Source organism: Cynocephalus volans, chromosome 3, assembly GCF_027409185.1.
Source record: "Cynocephalus volans isolate mCynVol1 chromosome 3, mCynVol1.pri, whole genome shotgun sequence".
Classification (NCBI taxonomy): domain Eukaryota; kingdom Metazoa; phylum Chordata; class Mammalia; order Dermoptera; family Cynocephalidae; genus Cynocephalus; species Cynocephalus volans.
The window spans coordinates 84,754,665-84,775,683 of record NC_084462.1 but is presented as its reverse complement, the minus strand read 5'-3'; positions in this window follow the sequence as shown (position 1 = coordinate 84,775,683).

Below are 21,019 nucleotides of genomic sequence, written 5' to 3'. Positions count from 1 at the left end.
CAGTCAGTTCTAGAACTCCTGAGGCTTCATAACACACAGTCACCTGGGTGGTCTAGCAGTACTACGGACACCTACCTTCCCCATCCTGATGCCTCATTGTGCTGGTCATTTTAGTTAGGTTTCACCACTTTCAGAATATTGAAAGACAGGGTATTTACACAGCAAATATGCATGTGCTGCCTGCAGCACGGAGGTACTACTCTAGGTGCTCAGAACACTCAGTGATCCAAAACAGACATACCCCAACTTGCTCTGTTATTAAGTGACAGTGTCCTATACGTGGTCTGTCTACAAAAAAAAATAGAGGAGCAAAGAAGATTAGTGTATTAGCAAGAGTGTTACTAAGACAATAGGTCTTGAAATTTAAACTGCATAAGTTGGCAAGCAGAAAAAGGGAGAAGCTTGTGTATTAGGATAAAATCATAGGCTCAAAGGGATGGAGAGCTCTTTGAGTTTTCAAATTCATCACACTGAGAGCCAGTGAACAAGAAAACCACAGGAGACTCTGAGCAGAGAATGATGGTGTAGTTGAAGGAATTATGGACGATGACAGCATCATGATGTGGTCCAGGGAAGAGATGGTGGAAATGGAATGGAGAAAAAGATTATCAGAGTTGAGGAAGTCATGAAACTGAGAAGAGCATTGTTGGCTGGATTGTCCCCAAGTCTGGCAAAGTCACAGGCTGTTTGTATGCATGCATGTGTGTAAAACATGGAAGCTCTGCAGCTCCAGGCTTATAAAATAGGAGCTCTGAGTACCACCCATACAGCTCAAAACACTCTTATATTACCTTCATAGGAATATTTTTGACAAAAATCAATGCCAAAGAATATAAACTATCACTATATGTATGTCAACTGTGATAATCCATACTCTGAAATTCTTAATATGCAAAGTGAGAATTCACCTAAATGAGTATGTTCTCAATGTTGTTTTTAAAGATGGTAGTTCCTTTCTTTATACTTCACTTTGCTCCATAGACTTTCAATATAACTTTTAAAATCTTCACATTATAAATGTACTAAATGTCACTAATGGTAAATTTTATTTTATGTGTATTGTATATGATTAAAAAAAAAAATCTTCCCCTACTCTTCATCAGATCATTTTGTTTTGTAACCCAGAAATTCTGACTAACTTGATATAAATATCAATTATTTCCTGTGTTTATTGTTCAACATTTAATTATAGCATAGTAAATGGGCAAGGAAAAGAAAGGAGTTTGGCCTTATTTAAATTTGGCTCAAGTCAGCACATATTTATTGAACTAGTATTGAACTACTAGAGCACATACCTACTGTTCCTAGTAGACACCAGGAACAGCTAAGCCTTACTTGGGGGCAGCAGTGAACACCAAACAGCCCTCACCCTCCCCGAGCTCATAGCTTAGTGGGAAACAAAGAGGCATCAATAAATCTCTCTCTTATGAAGAACACTATAGTGTTTGTTTCAGTTTGTTTCACTGTGGGAGAAGGCGGAGACTGAGGCTGCTCTTGTCCCTTATTTCCAGAGCACTTTAAAAGATGTAGTCAAGTTCAATGTATTCTTGTGATTGCTCTTTTCTCTCTCCCTTCCTTCCTTCCTTCCTTCCTTCCTTCCTTCCTTCCTTCCTTCCTTCCTTCCTTCCTTCCTTCCTTCCTTCCTTCCTTCCTTCCCTCCCTCCCTCCCTCCCTCCCTCCCTCCCTCCCTCCCTCCCTCCCTCCCTCCCTCCCTCCTTCCTTCCTTCCTTCCTTCCTTCCTTCCTCTCCCACTTATGAGTTAAGACGTGGTATTCTTCTTTCTATGCCTGACTTATTTCATTTATAATTTTCTCTAAGTTCATCCATGTTGCTGCAAATGGCAGAATTTCATCTTTGTTTATGGCTGAGTAGTATTCCACTGAGTATATATACCACATTTTCCTTATCCAATCATCTGTTGATGGACATTTAGGTTGGTTCTAACTCTTGGCTATTGTAAATGGAGCTGCAATAAGGGAGTGCAGGCATCCCTTTGACATGGTGATTTCCATTCTTTTGGGTATACACCCAGCAGCAGGATTGCTGGATCATATGGCAGTTCTATCTATAGTTGTTTGAGGAACCTCCATACTGTTTTCCATAATGGCTGCACTAATTTACAGTCCCATCAACAACACAGGAGGGTTCCTCTTTCTCCACATCCTCACCAGCATTTGTTATTCTCTGTCTTTTTGACAATAGCCAGTCTAACTGGGGTTAGATGATATCTCAGTGTGGTTTTGATTTGCATTTCCCTAATGCTGAGTGATGATGAGCATTTTTTCATGTGTCTTTTGGCCATTTGTATATCTTCCTTTAAGAAATACCTGTTCAGCTCCTTTGCCCATTTTTAAATCAGGTTACTTGTTTTCTTACTGTTAAGTTGTTTGAGATCTTTGTATATTCTGGGTATTAATCCCTTGTTGTATGCATATTTTGCAAATATTTTCTCCCATTCCACAGGTTGTCTTTTCACTCTGTTAATTGTTTCTTTTGCTGTGCAGAAGCTTTTTAGTTTGATATAATCCCATTTGTTTATTATTTCTTTTGTTGTCTATGATTTGGAGGTCTTAAAAAGTTTTTGTGCAGTCCTACATCCTGAAGTGTTTCCCCTATGTTTTCTCTTAGGAGTTTTATAGTTTCAGGTCTTATATGTCAGTCTTTAATTCATTTTGAGTTGATTTTGGTATAGGCAAGAAGTACAGATCTAGTTTCATTTTTCTACATATGGAAGTCCAATTTTCCCAGCACCATTTATTGAAGAGGCAGTCTTTTTCTCAGTGTCTGTTCTTGTTGGCTTTGTCAAAGATCAGTTGACTGTAAGTAGGTGGGTTGAACTCTCAATAAAAAAGAGAACAGAACTGTGGTTATTAGAGGTGGGACAGGGGAGGGTGAGGAAGGTTAGCAAGAAATTCGTTAAGGGTCACAAAGATTGATTATGTTTTGTAAACACGAGTATACCAATTATCCTGATTTGATCACCACATATTGCACACAGGTACTGATATTCAAATCTGTACCCCACAAATATGTATGATCAATTATATTTCAATTTAAAAAACTGTCAAAAAATAACTAAATCAAAACAAAACAAAGGATGTAGTCAAACAGTGCTGTTATGTCTCTTATCTAAATTAGCAGGAGTATGAAAAACTATACAGCCACTACTTAAAGAGAGCTGATGAGCTGCAGGGAACTTTAGACAAAGTTTGCCATCCAACCCCTTTCTTCACCCTAGCTATAACAATGTTTAAAGAATCAGGGCCAAGTTTGTAGAATCAGAACAACCTCAAAGTTCGACAGCTCTAGAAACACATTGTGGCATCTTTTCTCCCCCAAACTTCACTCTCTAAATTTCAAATGGATTCAGCCTTAGGGTTCCACATAACCACCTCATTTAGATAATTCTTTTTCTCCTTGTTTCCTCCACTGCCTAAATCAGAGTGAAATGAAATCTGTGCTCACTCTGTTGCCTTTTCAACTGGTCTTGAAGCCTTTGTGATTTCAGTGAGACAGAGGTCATACTTATAGGGAAATGAGGAAGCACCAAATGTAGGTGCCTCAATTTACTGATGAGGAAACTGAGGTGTTGACTTGCCAAAGGTGTCCCATCTTTTGATAGCAGAGTTATGATGAGGCTCAGGCTCTCTGATTCCTGTCACATGCTCCTCTTGCTGCCACTGCTTCTGCCTCATTTTTTACCCTTGTTCCTGTGCATGCTGGTGAACATCTTAATTTAATTCTCACTGTTGATTTTCCACCCGCTTCTACTAACTTGCCCACAGTGTTGTAAGGCTCATGGTGCTATCTTTGATTTTCAGGGCTCAAAGACTTTGCAACCCAGTTTGCTAATTTATTGTTTAGTGTTACTTGATAGAGATTTCATGACAGTGGTTTGTGTATTAAGCCTCACAGCAGAAAACAGATCCAAGCTGCAATATTAAAGTGGGAAACTCAATATGATGTAGATGATCCATGTTGATCAGAATAAATTTTACAGTCGAGTTTTTTCATAAAGTAATCTTCTATTTACATTTTTTTACATGAACCTTATTATAATTCTGGACTGGGCATCAATGTATTAAAATTAAATTAAAGATGCAAATCTTTACCAATCACCTTTTAAAAAGAAAAAATTATGACATTTTAATAAATGTAGTGAAGTAGCAAGAAGGCATGATTTAGAACCTCTTGGATAAGCATTATTTTTCTCATTTCTTAGAAATCAAAAAAATTATACTTGAAACATTGAGATCACTCTCTTGCCCTGGCTAACTGAAGACACAACAGATACACTGTCTCCAAGCAGTTGTGCCATGTTCTCCCATTTCTTGCAGTTACTAAAGGCTCATTTGCATCTGAGTGGAACCTGATCTGGGTTTGGATCCCCACTCTGCTATTGTCACTTCAGGCAGGTAAGTAGCTGCCTCTAAGTCTTAGTTTCTTTAGCTGTGTAACTGGGTAGTGTAAGACCCATGCACCATGCACAAATCCTACACACCGGGATGGCTCACTTCACAAAGACCATGAGACAGAGACCGTTGCAATCAGGCAAGAGGAGTTTTATTCCAGCATGCTGGGGTCACTTAGTCTCCTGGACAGAAGTGACCCCGAGCTTACAACACAAGCACTCTTTATACAGTTTTTCTGGACAGACTTTTGTGACAGGATGAGTTGTTGGTTATCTGTGGTGCCTTTAGATTTATGGGTAGGCTTTAGCAGGCTGGCACCCGATGAGGAACAGCGCATTTCTCAATTGTTTATCTTCCCTGGGGTCTGGCCAGGTGGCCTTTAGATAAGGAACTAGTCAGTTCCTGGAACCGGGTGGGGGTCACTCCTTTCCTGGAATTTTTTAGTGTGCTCGGGCCTGCCTGACCTCTATATGGCCCCTTAGAAGCTGCTTTACTTAAAATGTTTTTAGCAAGCATTTGTTACAGAAGCAAACTGCGTATATTAAAGTTATATTTTTCTTTACAGTAGTGCCTACCTTAGAGGATTGTTCTGAGAACTGTGTATGAGCCTATAGGAGACTAACCAAGTAGTGAGCCCACCTCATTACCTCTTTCCTCCAAATGGTAGCTCGGGCTTTATAGGATCTCAGGAATGGAAACAAAGAATAGGTGTCTCTATTCTTTGAGAGATAATTTTATTTATTTTTTTATATATTTATTTATTTATTTTTTTAAATTTTATTTTGTCGATATACATTGTAGCTGATTATTGCTCCCCATCACCAAAACCTCCCTCCCTTCTCCCTCCCCCCCTCCCCCCAACAATGTCCTTTCTGTTTGCTTGTTGTATCAACTTCAAATAATTGTGGTTGTTATATCTTCTTCCCCCCCCCCCCCCGGTTTGTGTGTGTGTGTGTATATGTGTGTGTGTGAATTTATATATTAATTTTTAGCTCCCTCCAATAAGTGAGAACATGTGGTATTTCTCTTTCTGTGCCTGACTTGTTTCACTTAATATAATTCTCTCAAGGTCCATCCATGTTGTTGCAAATGGCAGTATTTCATTCGTTTTTATAGCTGAGTAGTATTCCATTGTGTAGATGTACCACATTTTCCGTATCCACTCATCTGATGATGGGCATTTGGGCTGGTTCCAACTCTTGGCTATTGTAAAGAGTGCTGCGATGAACATTGGGGAACAGGTATACCTTCGACTTGATGATTTCCATTCCTCTGGGTATATTCCCAACAGTGGGATGGCTGGGTCGTATGGTAGATCTATTTGCAATTGTTTAAGGAACCTCCATACCATTTTCCATAGAGGCTGCACCATTTTGCAGTCCCACCAACAATGTATGAGAGTTCCTTTTTCTCCGCAGCCTCGCCAGCATTTATCGTTCATAGTCTTTTGGATTTTAGCCATCCTAACTGGGGTTAGATGGTATCTCAATGTGGTTTTGATTTGCATTTCCCGGATGCTGAGTGATGTTGAGCATTTTTTCATATGTCTGTTGGCCATTTGGATATCTTCCTTAGAGAAATGCCTACTTAGCTCTTTTGCCCATTTTTTAATTGGGTTGCTTGTTTTCTTCTTGTAAAGTTGTTTGAGTTCCTTATATATTCTGGATATTAATCCTTTGTCAGATGTATATTTTGCAAATATTTTCTCCCACTCTGTTGGTTGTCTTTTAACTCTTTTAATTGTTTCTTTTGCTGTGCAGAAGCTTTTTAGTTTGATATAATCCCATTTGTTTATTTTTCCTTTGGTTGCCCGTGCTTTTGGGGTCGTATTCATGAAGTCTGTGCCCAGTCCCATTTCCTGAAGTGTTTCCCCTATGTTTTCTTTAAGAAGTTTTATTGTCTCAGGGTGTATATTTAAATCCTTAATCCATTTTGAGTTGATTTTAGTATACGGTGAGAGGTATGGATCTAGTTTCATTCTCCTGCATATCGATATCCAGTTATCCCAGCACCACTTGCTGAAGAGGCAGTCCCTTCCCCAGTGAATAGGCTTGGTGCCTTTGTCAAAGATCAGATGGCAGTAAGTGTGTGGGTTGATTTCTGGATTCTCTACTCTATTCCATTGGTCAGTGTGTCTGTTTTTATGCCAGTACCATACTGTTTTGGTTATTATAGCTTTGTAGTATAGCTTAAAGTCAGGTAGTGTTATGCCTCCAGCTTTATTTTTTTTGCTGAGCATTGCTTTGGCTATTCGTGGTCTTTTATTGTTCCATATAAATGTATGAATAGATTTTTCCATTTCTGAGAAAAATGTCTTTGGAATTTTGATGGGGATTGCATTGAATTTGTATATCACTTTGGGTAGTATGGACATTTTCACTATGTTGATTCTTCCAATCCAAGAGCATGGAATATCTTTCCATCTTCTTGTATCCTCTCTAATTTCTCTCAGCAGTGGTTTGTAGTTCTCATTATAGAGATTTTTCACCTCCTTGGTTAACTCAATTCCTAAGTATTTTATTTTTTTGGTGGCTATTGTAAATGGGCAGGCTTTCTTGATTTCTCTTTCTGCATGTTCACTATTGGAGAAAAGAAATGCTACTGATTTTTGTGTGTTGATTTTGTATCCTGCTACTGTGCTGAAATCATTTATCAATTCCAACAGTTTTTTTGTAGAGGTTTTAGGCTGTTCGATATATAGGATCAAGTCATCTGCAAACAGGGACAGTTTGACTTCATCTTTTCCAATCTGGATGCCCTTTATTTCCTTCTCTTCTCTGATTGCTCTGGCTAGTACTTCCAACACTATGTTGAATAGGAGTGGTGAGAGTGGGCATCCTTGTCTAGTTCCTGTTCTTAAAGGAAAAGCTTTCAGCTTTTCCCCATTCAGGATGATATTGGCAGTGGGTTTGTCATATATGGCTTTAATTATGTTGAGATACTTTCCCTCTATACCTAACTTATAGAGGGTCTTTGTCATGAATGAGTGCTGAACTTTATCAAATGCTTTTTCAGCATCTATAGAGATGATCATATGGTCCTTGTGTTTGAGTTTATTAATATGGTGTATCACATTTATTGATTTGCGTATGTTGAACCAACCTTGCTTCCCTGGGATGAATCCCACTTGATCGTGATGAATAATTTTTCGTATGTGTTGCTGTATTCTGTTTGCTAGTATTTTAGTGAGGATTTTTGCATCTATATTCATCAAGGATATCGGCCTGTAGTTTTCTTTTTTGGTTATATCTTTACCTGGTTTTGGTATCAGGATGATGTTTGCTTCATAGAATGAGTTTGGGAGATTTGCGTCCGTTTCAATCTTTTGGAATAGTTTGTAAAGAATCGGTGTCAATTCCTCTTTGAATGTTTGGTAAAATTCTGCTGTGAATCCATCTGGTCCTGGGCTTTTCTTTGTTGGGAGCCTTCTGATAACAGCTTCAATCTCCTTTATTGTTATTGGTCTGTTCAAATTTTCTACGTCTTCACGGTTCAGTTTTGGGAGCTTGTGTGTGTCCAGAAATTTATCCATTTCCTCCAGATTTTCAAATTTGTTGGCGTATAGTTGTTTATAGTAGTCTCAAATGATTCCTTGTATTTCAGATGAATCAGTTGTAATTTCGCCTTTTTCATTTCTAATTTTTGTTATTTGAGTCTTCTCTCTTCTTTTTTTTGTTAGCCATGCTAATGGTTTGTCAATTTTATTTATCTTTTCAAAAAACCAACTTTTTGATTCGTTGATCTTTTGAATTGTTTTTTGGTTTTCAATTTCATTCAGTTCTGCTCTGATCTTAATGATTTCTTTCCGTCTGCTAACTTTAGGATTGGATTGTTCTTGTTTTTCTAGTTCTTTAAGGTGAAGTGTTAGGTTGTTCACTTGCCATCTTTCCATTCTTCTGAAGTGAGCATTTAATGCAATAAATTTTCCCCTCAATACTGCTTTTGCAGTATCCCACAGGTTTTGGTATGATGTATCATTGTTTTCATTAGTTTCAATAAACTTTTTGATTTCCTGCTTGATTTCTTCTTGGACCCATATGTCATTAAGTAGAATGCTGTTTAATTTCCATGTGTTTGTATAGTTTCCAGAGTTTTGTTTGTTATTAATTTCTAGTTTTAATCCATTGTGGTCTGAGAAGATACATGGGATAATTCCAATTTTTTTGAATTTATTGAGACTTGATTTGTGACCTAATATGTGATCTATCCTGGAGAATGATCCATGTGCTGATGAGAAGAATGAATATTCTGAGGTTGTTGGGTGGAATGTTCTGTAGATATCTGCCAATTCCAATTGGTCTAGAGTCTTGTTTAGATCTTGTGTTTCTCTACTGATTCTTTGCCTAGATGATCTGTCTAATATTGACAGTGGAGTGTTCAGGTCCCCTGCTATTATGGTATTAGTGTCTATTTCCTTCTTTAGGTCTAATAGAGTTTGTTTTATAAATCTGGCTGCTCCAACATTGGGTGCGTACATATTTATGATTGTTATGTCTTCTTGATGGATCAGTCCTTTTATCATTAAGTAGTGTCCCTCATTGTCTCTTTTTATGGTTTTTAGTTTAAAGTCTATTTTGTCAGATATAAGAATAGCTACGCCAGCTCGTTTTTCTTTTCTGTTTGCATGGTAAATCTTTTTCCATCCTTTCACTCTTAGTCTGTGTGAATCTTTATGGGTGAGGTGGGTCTCTTGTAGGCAGCATATAGTTGGGTCCTGCTTTTTGATCCAGTCAGCCAGTCTGTGTCTTTTAATTGGGGAATTTAAGCCTTTAACATTAAGAGTTGTTATTGAAAGGTGTTGATTTATTCCTAGCATTTTATTGGTTGTTTGGTTGTCTTAGGTGTCTTTTGTTCCTTGCTTTCTGATTTACTGTTTGGTTTCTTTGTTTGTTGGTTCCTTAGGTTGTAGATAGTGTTTTTGTTAGCTTGTTTTCTCTTCATGAATGCCATTTTTATTGTACTAGCGGGTTTAGATTTTTCTTGGGTTTTTATGACAGTGGTAGTTATCTTTCAGGAACCAAACCCAGTACTCCCTTGAGGATTTCTTGTAAGGGTGGTCGTGTGGTAGTGAACTCCCGCAGTTTTTGTTTGTCTGAGAAATATACTATTTGCCCCTCATTTCGGAAGGATAGCCTTGCAGGGTAGAGTATTCTTGGCTGGCAATCTTTGTCTTTTAGTATTTTGAAAATATCATCCCATTCCTTTCTAGCTTTTAGGGTTTGTGATGAAAAGTCTGATGTTAACCTGATTGGGGCTCCCTTATAGGTGATTTGACACTTCTCTCTTGCAGCTTTTAAGATTCTCTCTTTGTCTCTGAGTTTTGCCAATTTGACTATGACATGTCTTGGAGAAGGCCTTTTTGGGTTGAATACGTTTGGAGATCGTTGAGCTTCCTGGATCTGAAGATCTGTGATTTTTCCTATACCTGGGAAGTTTTCTGCCACTATTTTGTTGAATATGTTTTCAATGGAATCTCCATTTTCCTCCCCTTCTGGAATACCCATGACTCGGATATTTGAGCGCTTGAGGTTGTCTGATATCTCTCTCAGATTTTCTTCCATGTCCTTGATTCTTTTTTCTTTCTTTTTGTCTGCTTGTGTTATTTCAAACAGCCCATCTTCAAGTTCAGAGGTTCTCTCTTCAACTTCGACAAGCCTGCTGGTTAAACTCTCCGTTGTGTTTTTTATTTCGCTGAATAACTTCTTCAGTTCAGCAAGTTCTGCTACATTTTTTTTCAGGACATTGATTTCCTTGTATATTTCCTCTTTCAGATCCTGTATACTTTTCCTCATTTCATCATGATGTCTAGCTGAGTTTTCTTGTATCTCATTCAGTTTCCTTAGAATTATCACTCGAAATTCCTTGTCAGTTATTTCAAGGGCTTCTTGTTCTATAGGATCTAGAGTATGAGATTTATTAACTTTTGGTGGTGTACTTTCTTGATTTTTTGTATTTCTGGTGTCTTTTTTTTGGTGTTTATTCATTGTGGCAGGGGGTTTCACAGTCCACCGGTTTGAGACTAATGACTAACTAGGATGTTGCTGTGGTTGCCAATTTGGTATGGCTCCCGCCGTGACTGCTCAGTTGGCCTCTAGTGTCTTGTGTGTGTGGTTGCCTCGGGTCTTGGGCTTCTCCGGGGATCCACCTTTCTGGTCAGCTTGTACTCTGCTGGGCTGGTGGATCACGTACCACAGGGTGTGTGATCTCTGTTGAGCTTTCACTTTCTGTACAGGACTTCTCCCCGTTCCGTGTGCTCTGGCCCAGGCTGTTAGATCGTGCAGTGGCGACCCCACCGGGTGTGTGGTTTCTGTCGAGTCTCCGCCTCCCTGGCCGCACGTCTCCCCCCTCTGTGCACACTGTGCTGGGCTGGGGTGTGTCTTCTGCACCCCTCGTCTATCAGCTGGGCCTTCAAGACCCTGCTCAGCACCGCCTTGCCCACGAAGTCTACCAGGTTTCTGCTAGGCACAGACGACCGGTCTCTCTGGGTGCCTTTGTAGCACTGTGTAGATCTTTCTCGGGTCTTGTTCACCTTTGTATCCCCCCGGTATAACCCGAGTCTAGTGCCCGCCTGCAGCCTGCTCTCCGGCAGGTTCAAGCGGACCTGGGAACTCTCCTACCACACTATTCCCAACCAGAAATTCGTTAGGCTTTTTTCCAAACTGGTGGTCGCAGAGATGGTATCTGCCTCCCAGTAACAGGAAGTTTACCGGGGCCGGAGTCCAGGGTGTGGTGGAGTGACAGTCGGCCCGCCCGTACTTCCTAGCCCTCCCAACACTGGTCGGGACGCCCCACACCCCCAGCCCCGCCAGAGAACCGCGGAGGGCGTGGGAGAGGAGGCCGTCCCGCAGGGTCCGGAAAGCCCCGCGCCAGGCCAAGCAAATGGGCTCAGTGATGGCCGAGCAGGGCGGAGCTGCCCGCACCTGGGAAAATGGAGGCAGCACCGGGGCAGTGAGTGGCCTGGTGGTGCAGGCGGGAGCCGCGTGGGCATCCACCCTCCGAACAGAGCTGTGCCAGGGATCACTCACAGTGCTGTGCCAGGTCGGGCGCTCGCTCTGTCTCTGGTTTGTTGCCTTCCGTGTTCTCGGCGCTGCCGCCTCGGGCTGTTCAGTCACGGCGCCGCTCGGGCGCTCCCAGGAATCTTCTTTAATGCCGGCCTGAAACCTCGAATCCTGAATAGGGCAGCTGGCCGCCTTCAGTGCGGCCCCAGCCTCCGGGATCCTGGCTGCATCCACAGCAGCCCTGGCGCCGTGTTCCCTGTTTCAAGACTCGCTTTTGCAGCTAAGAATCAGTTCTTTTCCTGCTCCACACTTCAAAGCTGTTGCCTGTAAATGAGGCAGCCTCTCCTGCCGGGGGCAAAGTGCCGTTGAGCCCCCACGACCGGCCAGCAGCAGCAGTCCTCCCTTAAGAGATGGCCAGAGGAAGGTCCACAAGCTTCCCGGCTGCCTGAGGCCCAGTGGCCACCTTTTCCACCTCAGCTACTCCGCGCCAGCCGCCGCAGCCGCCGCCATCTTGAAACTGAGAGATAATTTTATATTCTTTGTCTTATTCAAAATTTGATTAACCTTTTCTGGCCACTAGTGTACCATTTAATAAAAGCCTTTTGAGATAAGAGGCCCAAATACTATACTTTGAAAGGTACACATAAACTGTGACAAAAAATACAACTTCTTATTTGGAATTACCATGAACATGGGTCAATGCAATGTGAAATAAGAATGTGGTCTGGAAATGACCCTGAGTACTGGTTCAATGGTAACTAAGCCATCTGACAAGCTAGATCCCAAAGTAGACTATTTTTGGAGAGTGGAGCATAATTTGGCAAGTTTTGTCATTTTAATAGTCAATCCTTTCCTATTCATTTCAGCTAATCCTAATGTCAAATCAAGTTTGTTCATCAGATTTCATGGAATAGATACCCTCATTTTGTCTATGGCCAACTTCTCACCCTCTTCCCATCTTTGCACATGCTAAACTTTTCCCTTACATATCTTTCCTAGTTTTATATAGTACCTAACAGGCAAAATAATATATTGTAGGCACTGTAAATTTTTTAGGTGATGGGTAAATTATGAAACTGTAAAAACAATTAAAAAGTTGTTTACAATGTGTGTGTATATATTTATGTATATATGTTTCTTTACCTAAAATGTATAGATAGGCAAAATTCACCTTTTGAGTGCCAGCCTACTTTTTGAGAGTCCTAGGTCTCCTGTACTCACCCTGTCCTTCCTCCCTGAGGTTTTGCTGCTGATGACAGTCATTGAGCAATTCCCTAGCACTCTTTCTGCCACCCCAGACTATGGAGCATGATCCTGCGAAAGGAAATCTATCCCTCCTATATCTTGTCCACTTGCCCAGCATGTGGCTGCAACCCTCCTGAGGCTTTGGGCTGTCATACTTCCCCCAGTGGACTTTGCTCTGGCAGCCCTCCTTTCTGAATTGTTTAACCTCTCAGGAACTTGCCCTGTTTGCAAAGAGGGCTGTAGAAGCTGGGGTTCTAGATCTTTAGTCTGAAAAACACTGCCCTTAGCTTGTCTTCATGATGAAGGATGAATGTATAAATTGTCATTATGATCCTTTTATTACCGGGGCCTTGAGACATAGTGTACAGTGGTTAAGAGTAGGTTTATAATTAGAAAGAGCAGGGCACAGCAGTTAAAAGTTTAAAGACTGTGCTTGAATCCTGATTTTGTTAATGTGTGTCATTTCTAAGCCTTTATTATCCTAACAATAAAAAAAGAAAAACTGAGATCGTTGAGAGTATATTACGTTGGTTAATATACGTGCCTAGCATAAAAAGAAGTTTTCATCATTGGGTAACATTACTGCTATAAAAAAAATAGGCATTCCTGAAAAGCTTTGTAACTAGTTTTCTACTTATCACACACATATGAGACAAGTCACCTTATGCAAATACATGCTGCAGCAGAATAGAGTGCCTTTTGAATGGTGTATCAGCAGGAGAAATATAGACACCAGTCACACAGTGTCAAGAATTTGAGGGAAAGAAGAAAGCATAGAAATTACAACCCTCTGTCCTACTCTTTCTTTCTTCTTTCTTATCTTTAATGACTTTCCTTATTTCTTCACTTTTGTTAATATTATCAAACATTATGAGTCACTGAGTTAGTGAGTCATGAGTTTACTTCAAGAGATAGCCCCTCCCTATCTCCTTCAAACAACTTGTGAAATTTGAAGCTTGTGTATTAAATTGTTTGCATTATTTTTAATCTCCAGCATTGATGACAGCTATAATCCTAGTTCCCTGCTTGTATTTTGTTTAAACTGTATTATCTAGATAATATCTGACAACACTAAACATTTTGCTAGCTTAAGGAATATCATTTTCCACACTAACAACTTTAATGAGGTTAACAGACAAATAAATATATAAGTCATTATATGAGAAATAGAACAGGCAGCATAGATTTAAAGATTCTAATTTGCTAGTAATTTTTAGATATTACCATTTTAAAATACTGATAATATTTGAGTTAATATTTTGATATATTCACTCTCATTATAAAGTTATGATATCTTTCAAGTATATTATTTTATTTTCAAGTGTGTATGTATGTATGTGTGTGTTTGAGTATGTGATTATTATATTCCAGGCTCACCCCTGTGTTTTGCAAAAGCACATGTCTGATTGTATAATCATGTTAACAGAAAAATGATTCCTCTATCTCCAATAGATACTGTAGCAAACTTAGTGATAGTCACCTGTCTCAAGAGGCAGACAAACCTTTAAGATGCTGACTGTTCCATGTCCGTGTTACAGTGTTCATCATGTAACTGGCTGCAAAAGAGAATACAGAATTATTAAAGAGAAGAGAGAAATAGATTGGAGCAAATGCCAAGGTTTTTGTGTCTTTTTTTTTTTTTTTTTTCCAAGCGTAAAATGGAATAACAGAGAGGAGCCACTGCTCTAATTAATTCTTTCCTGGGTTAGAATGTCAGTCTTCTTTTCTCCACTGCCATCTTCAGAACCATCTGAAGTGAATAACTAGTAGGAGCTCATCTGCCTTCTTTTGTACATGATAAAATTCAGGCTGCCTAGAAATCAAAGGTAGCAAGTTACGCCCACCTGCAAAGAAATCATGATAGAGCTTATTTATGTAGCTCTCTCTATTGCCTTTTTTTTTCATATTGGCTTATGGGGGTCAGAAACCTGATTTTACTGTCCTAATCCTAAAGAACAGAAGGAAAGCTATGTTTTCATGACCATAGCTACAGTAGGGTTCTGGCCTTGCAGAGAATGCTTTTGAAGCACAAATTAGATATGCCACGAGGGGGCGAGCATTAGCCATGAGAAAGGCTCTGGTTTACAATAAGATTTATAGAGGCACACACTCTCCCCCGTGTGCACTCACACACTTACACCTAATCATTTTGTGGACCTTATTTTAAAAGTTTTCAAAATTAAAATTCCTATATTTCCTCTGTCATATGAAGACCCTCAACTGATGATTTCATAGCTCACCAAAATTATACCCATACTTTTGTTGTAAAAACACTTTCAGATATGAGGAAGACAGCCTGGCATAATGGAATGCACTTTGAATTAAATCAAGCCTGCCTGGGTTTGAACCCCTGAGAGCTGTGTGACCTGAGGCAGATATTCTGACTTCTCTGAGCTTCAATTTCCTCATTAGTAAAATGGGGACAAGAAGGGTACCTACCTACTTCATTGTGTTATTGAGATAGGTATATGAGACAACACATGTAAAAGTTTTTGCTCAATATCAGCCACATGGTAAAATTCCAATAAGTATTATGTGTCACTAGCTCTTGTTATAAATCCTGGGAAAGAGTAGACACTCAAAAATAGTAATAATACCTATTAGAGAGTGGATAAGTATTACTCTGCTAGGCTTATTACAGGATGAGTCTGCAAAACTGAAGGACGAGGTGCTCAAGGGAGATTGATGCATATCTCATTTAGCAGAAGTAAATCTACAAGAGTAAGGAGCCAGTGGCTAAAGTTCATGGTTCACAAACATAAAATGACTAAGAAACTGTCAGGAGAATTGAGTGCTGCACATGGGAGTGGAAATAAAACAGGCTGAATGGTTTTATATCCAGAAACATAATTTACAGTCAAGCAATTGTGTGAAGACAGAGGGATTTTCTGCATCTATTTCAGCACTCAACTTCTTTCTGGCAGGATTTGGGGAAGAACATATCTTTTGGAATTTGGCAAATCACAAATAAGCCCATTTGTCTGGAAAAAAAATGGTCTTCAGCCCTTCTTCTATTACAGGGTTGGAAGCTTGACAGATGAAAGATGTGAGCTTGGGGAAGCAAAAATGGGTTACAATTTCAGGACATAAAATCAGAAAGGACCAACATGTTTACAAAGTAGAAGAATGAGTACTGAGAAATCACATAAGAAAAAACTATACTTTTTCATCCTGAACTCTGTATTCAAGGAACTAAAATATCAAACAACTTGATAAAAAGGTTTTGGGAGCAAATTAACAATTTTTCAGGGATGTTCACCCACTTACAGAGAAGAGTCAATACGGTTGACCTGTCTCCCTAAATCCTGAATACTCTGTGGAAGTAGTATTTTAAGTCTAAGAATTACACTTAGTACAAACACTATATTTTTACAGCTATTCATCCAGAACTATCCCTATGGGTATCTATAAAAAGTACATAAAAATGGTCTTTCTTCATGTAATTACTAAGCAGCCCATATTTCTCTACACTTGGAGGACATGTGATGTATCTCAATAAGAAAAAATTATTTCTAAAGTGATGCTTAGGTATTCTGAGATATTTAAATAAACAACTAAATAAAACAGGGCTGTGTACTTACCTGAGCCAGAAATCTGTCACATTAAGCAAATATTTAACATTCATTATTAAAGGTGACATGTGACATACCATACTTTTTTTAAACCTCCAAGTAATATTTTAGAAATAGTACCTCATCTAGAGTCAGATGAAGATTTAACAAGAAACAAGACAATTTATAATTCTTTGGCACCTTAGAGGTTCTGATGATGTCACCAGCGGGGAGAGGAAGCACAGCATAAAGCCACATTCTCAGTCACAATCATACATGCATAGCATATGCTAAGATAATTTCTAAGATGCCGTGCTTTCTGTGAAGGCAGTACCTAGGAAAACATATATATATATATATATATATATATGTATTTTGCCTCAATGGTGGAGGAGTGTTTGTTATCTACAGTGTTGCTGTCATAACATAGTAGCTGTCATCAAGATTTGTCTATGTGAAGTTTGTTAAATATTGCACTGGGCTTTTCCAAAATCATGTGTCATCAGTGTTTAGAGATGGTGTCTGATCTTTTGAAGGCTTAGATAGTTTTAGCTATGTTCTGCTCCCAGATGTACATCTTTTAGGTAAGAAAGCACAAATATGAAGGAAAGCAATGTTAATGACCTTATAAATTTTCTTCTCTGATTATGCTAATAAATCCTAAGTAATTTTGCTTCATAATGGGTTAGAAGTATTTGGTGCATTACACTGACACAGGCAACACAGCTCAAAATAAACTGGTTCCTTCACAATGTGATCATTAGGCATAAGATGGCCTGAAGTGTATTATTACATAAAACATTTTAAAATTATTATTGTTATTATTTATTTATTGTTATTATTTCAAACATATTAAAAGTAGGCATGTTATTATAATAAACCCCTATGTGCCTATCAACTGTCTTCAGTGATTATTAACACATTACAAATCATTCATCTATACCCGTCTCCACTCCTCCCCAACCTGTATTAATTTTAAAGTAAATCTCAAACGTTATATCATTTCACCCTTAAATATTTCAGTTCACATCTTTGAAATATTTGAACTCTTTTTTAAACACAACTTCCTATACAATTGCTTCATAAATTAGCAATGATTCTCTAACATCATCGAATATCCACTTGAATGCTTAAATTTCCAGTTATCTTCCAAAGATTCTTTTTCTTCCCTTTAATCATAGTCCAAATAATATCTAAATATTGAATTTATTTGTTATGTCTTTTAAGTGCACTTTTATCCCCCCTCCCACATCTCTTACTGTCCTTTTTTTTTTTTTTTTTTTTTCTTTCTTTCTGAAACTTATTTGTTAATGAAACTGTTGAAGTGTTGCTTATTTTGTAGCGTTCCCGCAGTTTGAATTTTGCCGACCGGATCCCGTGGCCTAGTAAACATGTTCTTCTATTATTCACATTTTCTATAAATCAGTAGTTGAATCTACTATCTTGATAAGACTATAGTTCTTTTTTTTTGTCAGCACCACGCTCAGCCAGTGAGCCAACCGGCCATCCCTATATAGGATCCGAACCCGTGGCCTTGGTGTTATCAGCACCGCACTCTACCGAGTGAGCCACGGGCCGGCCCTATAGTTCTTTTTTTTTGGCAGGCTATTTCATAAGTGCTTGTGTATTTTTCCATAACAAGGCACATGACATCTGGCCATTTATCTTTTTGTGAGGTTCACAACTACCAGTGCTCAATGTCACCAGTTTTTTATGCCAACATGTCCCCATTTATCTTGATTATCTGAAGCTCTTTTTAGAATGCGGTCCTCAGGAAGAGATCACAAGAATAATGTTTCTTGAGTTTTTGTATGATATATCAGGCTGTACTCTTTATCCTCGAAAGTCAGTTTGTCTAAATATCAAATTAATGGCTCATATTTTCTTTCCTTAATTTCCTTAATTTTGTTACATTGTTGCCTTCTGGCATAAAATTTGTCAAGACATCTGAAGACAGTCTGATTTGTTTTCCTTATAAGTGACTTGGTCTCTTTGGATGTCCAAATAATTTACTCAACTATATCTTGGCATTGCACTGTACGGATTAATTTTTTAAGGCATGCAGTATGCCCACTCACAACTATATCTTCCAAATATTTTTTTTTAATTCAGTAAACTTCTCTTGAATCAAGGTTTTTATGTCTTTTTTCTTCTTTAGAGGTTTTTAGTATATGTATTCTAAATTTTCTTTGCCTAGGTCTACAGTTGTCATTTTATCTTGAATTTTTTGTACTGTTTTACGTGCTTTTCATTTAAGAATTTTATGTCTTTTATCATATTTCTCCTAAGGTAATGTCAGTTGTGTTTATAAACTCTGCATTCTTTCATTTCTGAAATAATTTTGCTTTTATTTCTAATTCTTTCCCGAGTTCTGTAACCGTACTTCTAGTTTTTCTAATTCTAATTTATGTCATTCTTTCATGTCTTGTATCATATTTTCTTCAATTTTAAAAACATTTGAATATTAGGTTACTTCTTTCATCTGTTTTGTGGACTTGCCTTTATATCATGTTTTCATTTTCTAGAGGGATGTGATTGTGCTTTATTTACTCATTTCTTTCCCTGTAACTACTTTGTATGGAATTTGGATGTGTTCCTTTTTTATTCCTCACTTTTTCATAAAATTAGTTTTCAAGAACACACGTTTTTTTGCAAATCATTCAGAGCTGAAGTAAGCAGATGCTGCTCTCAAATGGCCCACGGTGCTTTCAAGTGAGTACCTTTGTTTATTTCTGAGTTTGCCTCTTCTCAAGTCTTTTACATTCCTTGCTGCTTCCTTCTAGTCCCTCCCATACAAAAGCTGATACCAGGAGGGTCTTAGAGCTATTTGTCCCTACTGACTTATATGTTGGGTTTATGAGGCTATCTTGTCAACTACTTTTGTTTATTTGTTGTCTGCGGGTTTTTTGTTTTGTTATCTTAGTTACTGTCCCTAGTTTTAAGAGATGTTTCCTTGAACTACTCTTAAAGAACAGCTTATCATGCAGATTCAGGACAGGAAGGAGAAGATTAAAGTATATTGAGCTCTATTGCTTTAATAAAGCATTTGCCTTTCTGCATATAGAGAACTATATTTGGCACAAGCCAGTTTGCTGAAATTGGTTTGATGGTTTCACATAGATAGTAAAATATCAATTGTGATGCATAGTTTAAAAAAAAAAATGTATCTGTAGACCCTGTAAAGACTTTGTTCTCAAATAGGTAGCTTAATTTTTTCTGACTTCTATATCTCAAACTAATTTGCATGTTTAACTTGCAGAAACTAATGAGAAACAATTATCATACCTGGAATTGAATCTGTACATTCACTCGATACACAATGGAGAATGTCTCTAATGGTAAAATGGGATCATTCTCATGTCTCTAGAGATCTGAATCTGCATACTAAGAGGAAAAATGTCCTTGCACCTTGAGGGTGGGTGGGAAGGTGGCCCAACTCACTGAATAGCAGAGGTTAATTTAGAGAGGAGATAAGAGACTGCATTAGGTAATATTATAGAAGCTCGTTTTCCTAGTCAACCCAGTAGGTTCAGATTGTTCCTGTGAGAAATGGTTCCTAAATGAATTTTAAAATCTAGCTCACAGTTGTCCTTAGTGAATTGGGCAAGGGACACTACCACTGTAAGGTGTCTATCAATCTAAGACTTAGACAAAAGTAATAACAGCAGAAACACAGATGATATCAAGCTCTTGGGATGAAGAAGAATCCAGGGAAGACAGTGGGGTAAGCAGATACACACAGGACTTTAAGTGACAAAGGAAAGAGGGTTTCAGTATAATCACTGAAACCCCATGGGATGAGCTTTTAGAATCAAAGACTGTTACTAACAATGGCTTGTGGAAGCCATGGTTATCAAGGAGAGGAAGCATCAGAAAAGGTGAGAGGCTATACAGAAAGATCCTAAGTCCCAGGATCCTATAAGGTTCTGTTTGGATCTCTTTAGGAGAAAAGAAGAGTCAGCCTTCCTTTTGTGTGTAATTTGGGTTTGGGAAAAGATCCAAATTCCTTATATCTTTGAACTATATAGCAAGAACCAACAGCTGGTAGCCTCCAAACTGGAAAGAGCCCATGAACCTTTTTTTCTTTGTTTTGGCATGCAGATTATTTTAAGCATTACAAGGATTTACACAAATTTCCAGATTTCTACCCTGTTTTGAAAACAAGCAAATTTCATTGTCTGATGCTCTTCTGATTAGGCAGCTATCCCTTCAGAGAGGACATGCACTCCCAGTTTCCTGTAGTCCCTATCTCTCTGAATTTTATCATATTCAACTGACTTAATTCATTGACATAATCTTTCTGACATTTAAAGTATTTGTGTTTTCAACCTCTGTCCTATAGAATAATTACATTCCAAATACCATTCCCAAAACTCTAAAGTTGCAGAGATCTCAGACTCAAATAGTAGAAGGCACTGCCTTCTTGAAAGTGATCGCAAGTTGATAAAGAAGAGAGCCAGAGAAAGAAAGTTGACGGTTAGAAATACACAAACCTGCAAGAGACAAGAGCAGGGAGAGAGAGAACTTGAGAAACATGAGGAACCTCAGGGTGGCCCCTGGTTATGCTCATACGATGCTCAAGCTGGAGGCGGTTTCAGCGTCTATCCTCTACCTCAGGCAGGACTTGATAAACTATTTTTTGAATGTTAATACATCCTTTAGATAGCAGTATTTTTAAAAATTGTAAAAACACGTAACATAAAATTTACCATCTTAAACGTTTTTAAGTGTACATTTCAGTAGTTCGGTATATTTCCACTGCTGGACAACAGATCTCTAGAAATTTTCCATCTTATAAAATTGAAACTCTATA